The sequence below is a fragment of the Sinocyclocheilus anshuiensis genome, unplaced genomic scaffold, assembly GCF_001515605.1.
Source record: "Sinocyclocheilus anshuiensis isolate Anshui unplaced genomic scaffold, SAMN03320099.WGS_v1.1 scaffold915, whole genome shotgun sequence".
Taxonomy (NCBI): domain Eukaryota; kingdom Metazoa; phylum Chordata; class Actinopteri; order Cypriniformes; family Cyprinidae; genus Sinocyclocheilus; species Sinocyclocheilus anshuiensis.
In genome coordinates, this window is record NW_015542378.1 from 1 (window position 1) to 5214 (window position 5214).

At 47.9% G+C, this 5214-nt stretch overlaps 1 long non-coding RNA gene across 1 annotated transcript; it reads right to left on the bottom strand.

Moving 5' to 3' along the window:
- Positions 1-3945: 3945 nt before the first annotated feature.
- On the bottom strand, positions 3946-4869 carry LOC107692461 (uncharacterized). Its single transcript, XR_001634648.1, has 3 exons — positions 4514-4869; positions 4328-4406; positions 3946-4065 (listed from the first exon to the last, which is right to left on the bottom strand). It is a non-coding gene; the product is annotated as an uncharacterized LOC107692461 (long non-coding RNA).
- Positions 4870-5214: the final 345 nt, after the last annotated feature.

Sequence of the window (5214 nt, forward strand, 5' to 3'; positions counted from 1 at the left end):
CTTCTTGTCGGGGGGTAGCGAGCGCAACAGGTCATGTAGAGTGCGATTAAACCGCTCACAGTGGGGATTCCCTGGCGGATGGTATGGGGTGGTCCTCGACTTTCGCACCCCATACAACCTGCAAAGTTCCGCAATGACCGCGCTCTCAAAGTTTCTCCCCTGGTCGGAGTGCAGTCTCTGCGGCACCCCGTACTTGAGAAACCACTCTTTCAGGAGCACCTTAGCGGTGGTATCCGCCTTCTGGTCACGTGTGGGGAACGCCTGACAAAACTTAGTGAAGACATCCGTCACCACCAGAACGTTTTCTCGACCATCAGAGGCAGGCTCCAGAGTGGTAAAATCAACAGCGACCACTTCCAGTGGTTGGGAAGCGAGAAAAGGGGTCCAGGAAGCCCGAATCTTAGGCTGCGGCAACTTAGCAAGCACACAGCGATGACAATTCTTCACCCAGGTGTCTACAGCTTCATGCATTCCTGCCCAATAGCACCTTGGCTTGAGCAAGCTCAGTGTTCTCTCAATTCCCTGGTGTCCCATTTGATCATGAACACTCCGTAGCACTGGCTCAACCAAGCAAGTGGGAAGTAACAGCTGTTGACGCTCGCCTAGGAATACATCATCTACTACGCGATACAGTAATCCTTCATCTTCCTTGAGCTTACCCCACTGTTTAAGCAATGACCGCACTTGTCGGGGCAGTCCCCTTCTCTCACGGGCTGAGGGCTTCTTTCGGGCACACCAAAACTGCTTCAGTAGTTTCAGGAAAGGATCCGCATCTTGAAGACGACAAAGCTCCTCCTTAGTATACCCAGGTAACGTCGGAGTGTTTCCAAGGGCAGAGTCTGGGCTAACTTTCCCCTCGGTAAGCTCCCCTAGCGCTGGTTCCAACACTGTAAGATCTGGGCCTATGGCTGTTCCCCAATGTAGCTCACTACAAATGGCCACACAGCCATCATAGTCAGTATCTTCGGCCACTTCATGCACCTCATCCAACCCCGGCCTCCGGGAGAGAGCGTCAGCCGCTGTATTACAACGACCCGGTCAGTAGCAGATCTCGAAACTAAATACAGCTAATTGGGCCGCCCACCGCTGCTCCACTGCTCCCAGCTTCGCTGTGTTAAGGTGACAGAGCGGATTGCTGTCAGTGAGAACAGTGAACCGAGACCCCAGTGGATAGCCCCTGAACTTCTCTACTACAGCCCACTTTAGGGCCAGGAGTTCCAGTTTCATGCTGCTGTAGTTGCGGTCATTGCGTTCGGCACCTCTCAGCCTCCTACTTGCATAGGCAATTACTTTCTTCCTCCCATCCTGAAGCTGGTAAAGGACAGCACCCAGGCCCAAATTACTTGCATCTGTCTCTAACACGAATGGAAGGGAGAAGTCGGCATATCCCAGTACTGGAGCGCAGGTCAGCTCCTTCTTGAGATGTTCAAATGCCTGCTGGCATTCAGATGTCCAAGAGCCTTGAAATACCTTGTCACCTTGGGACCCACTGCCCCTTTTGGTGCACAAATTTACCACGTCGTGCAAAGGTCCGGCCACCTTGGAGAAACCTGTGATAAATCGGCGGTAATAACTGCAAAATCCCAAAAAGGATCGCAGTTCCTTCACTGTGCTAGGCACTGGCCACTGCACTACTGCACTGACTTTGTCGGGGTCAGGACCTACCCCTTGGGCCGAAACTTGGTGTCCTAGAAACCTTACCTCTGCTTGGAGAAAGTGGCATTTTTCCACTTTAATCTTTAACCCTGCTTCCCTCAGCCGGCAAAGTATCGTTTCAAGTCTAGACAGGTGTGCCTCGAACGAACTCGACTCACCCATTACAGCCTGCATGAGTCTCTGAAGTTGCCGGTGGAGACCGAACGGCATCCGCACATATTCATACAGTCCGAATGGTGTGACAAAGGCGGTCTTCGGTCTTACTTTCTCGTGCATCGCTACTTGGTGATAGCCACTCGCCAGATCTATGGTTGAAAACACTTGGGCATTACACAGTGCGTCTAGACTCTCGTCTATCCTCGGCAGGGGAAATGCATCGCGCTGGGTCTTCGAGTTCAGTTTCCGGTAGTCTACGCACAGCCGCAGACTTCCGTCAGTCTTCCTGACTAGGACCACCGGGGACGCATATGGGCTTGAGCTTTCCTTAATAACCCCCTTCTTCAGCAATCCGGTAATATGCTCCCTCACCTCCTCAAACTGGTTGGGAGGTATACGTCTGTACGCTTGAGCGACAGGCACGTCATCGGTCACGGGAATCTTGTGTTTCACCCGATCAGTGTACCCAAGATCCTCGTCACACGCTGCGAACACATCCGCGTACTCCCTCAACAATGCTCGCAATTCTGCCTGGCGCTGAGCAATATTCATGCCGAGGATGCCTGGCAGTGAATGATCAACTTCTCCATCTTTCTGGTCTCGGACTATCAAGAATCCGCAGCCAGGTATCGTTACTCCCATCACCTGAATATCCAACTCGACGTATCCCAAATATTGGAGGGGCAATTTATTAGCAGCTGTAATCCGCAACCACTTTGAGGTGCTGTGCATATCCCTATCTTCCCCATGTAAGTGTTCTCTAAAAAAACTTTCCGCCAATGTGCTCACATTGCTACCTGTGTCCAAAAGACACTTGACACTTTTTCCCCCTATACTGATCTCAACCTCAGGGCATTGGCCCACTGCCCGTTCCAAGCAATGCTCCTTAGTCAGTGAGCTGTTGCTTGAGCCATGGACACCCCCTCTCATTGCTCGGCTCTGCGCAATGGAGGGACCCTGTTTTCCGGCGCCATTGTTTCCCCAGAGGCCGACACCTGACCTTCCTGATTAAGCCGCGCCGTACACTGGCGGGCTATATGTCCCACAGCTTCACACCTCAAGCAAATTGGCTGACCGTCCCGCGTATATCTGGGCCTAACCTTAGCCCTTTGGGGCCTTTCCAAACTTGAACTGACTCTTTGAGTTGTGAGGTTACGGACCGCGTTCGTTAGCTCTCCGATCGCTTTCCCTTGTTGAACTACTGCCTTCACTACCTCCTGCAAGACAGCATTCAGGTCTCCCGAAGACGATGCACCCACATTCTGGGACCCTGTACCCTCTTCAACACCCAGGCCCAGCAAGTAACGACTTCTAGCAATACCCGCACCACGGGGACGATCTTCTGCACACCATAACAGAGCTTCCTCTCTGACCTCAAATAGTGTCACACGAGGTCGATCCCGCACTATCTTGCGCAATTCCCGACGGAGTATGGAATCCCTTACTCCTTCCACAAACTGATCCCTTAGAGCTACCTGCACATCCTGCACTGCATTAGGCAACTGCTGGAGTGCCGCGTTTAACATTGTCGACAAGGCATGAGAATACTCTCTGAGATCTTCCCCCTCTAACTGTTTCCTTGCATAAAAGGCATGTAAAAGCTGAGGGGTTGTACGCTTCTCAGGGAATGCAGCCCTCAAATACGCAAACAACTCCCGCGGTTGTGCATCCTCCCCCCCCCCATACACAGTTTAACCTCATCCAGACACGATCCCCGCAAGTGTGACAAAATAAAGTCTACTTGATCCTCTTCACTCAGTCCCCTTACACGAATAACTCGTTCGAGTTCCTCAATAAACTCATCTACGGTCTGGCAATCTTTACTAGTGTGGCCGTGTGAATGTGTAAACTCTTAAAGAAACTCAAACACTGCCAAGTATCTAAACTAGGGGTTCTTTATTTCCGACCGCGTATGCAGAAGACGCGGCATTAATACTCAAGGTTTTCAATTGAGGGGAGTTGTGCCGATGATATGTATACAGTGAAGAATAAACACAACCAAAAGCACGCTTCCCCAAAGGTATAAAGAAACAAACCCCAAAATATAAGCACTTCAAATAGTGCTCACAGTTACCGAAATAACTTCAGGCCAGTTTCGCCAATTCCCTTTTTTTTTCCCTTTACAAGGATAGCCCCACAGTAACAAAAAAATAAAATAAAAATAAACAAATAAATAAATTAAACACAGTACAAAGAAATTGGTGTGAGCACTTAACCCCCTGGATAAACAACGGTAGTGGCTTATAATGCTTTCTAAAGGAAGAACAAACATAGAATATAATCAAATATACATTCTCATAAGCCACTTACAACTATTGACTAAATAAATTCAAGTAAATCCATTTTACACTCTGTACATCTCTATTAACATTGTTATTACTATCTTCTTCTCCAAGAACAGATTATTAATGAATTCAAATTAACATTGACATCAAAACAGTATACAACTAGTGAACCATTTTCTCCGAGTATACATATACATTTCCCAAAACCGAATTAAATCAATATTACTCACTCTGTGCCGTGCTGCGTCACATTAGAAATTCACCCAGCTGTCACCTCACATGCACCTTCACGTGCCTTCGTTCTCCCCTCTAGTATTATTTTATTAAAGGAGAAAGAAGTTTGGTTTACTTTCCCTTCCACTTCACAACATAAATGGCATGTCCTAAACTCAACGTTCACATTAAATGTCACTCACGCTCGATCTCCGCGGCCTGCACGATTCCTCTACGCAGATATTTCTCACCCACGGAGAAATACGAAATCTGTGTGATCGCAGACTGCTCCAAACTGCTCAGCGACCAGACCAACACCCAACCGAGGATTTCCCTTTTTTTTTCCCTGAGCAAACAACAGACGGTGTTGTTTTCCAGCCCACGCACTTCAATTCACTCGTGTCCGGGATGCCTCAATCATAAAACCGTTCCCCCGAAATAAAACACTCTCTTTCTTTCCCTTTTTCTCACTGCGCTGCTCAGACGCACGAGAGTGCCCCCTAATGACGGATAGGCATGACCGCCGGCAATTCTTATGATGACTACTCTTTGTTACCCGGCAACATATAAAAACTTTGTAAAGATAAAACAAACTCTTAAAGGAACAGTTCACCCAAAAATGAATATTTGTTCAAACCTGTATGACTTACTTTCTTCTGTGGAACAAAAAGTGATATTTTGAAAAATGTGTTGTTTGTCTCCACAATCAAAGTCAGTGGTGTCCAATGTCGTTTTGGACCCTGGACCAGATTATCTGAGTTTTGCAATCCACATGAATTTGATAGTCTTCTTTCTGCCAGTTGTCTCATTTGTTTGTGTTTTTGTTTCTCCTGTTGAAATTTAAGAGAAACATCAGCAAAGATATATCAGTTTTTTAGGACTACTCTCTTAAAAACAAAGGTTT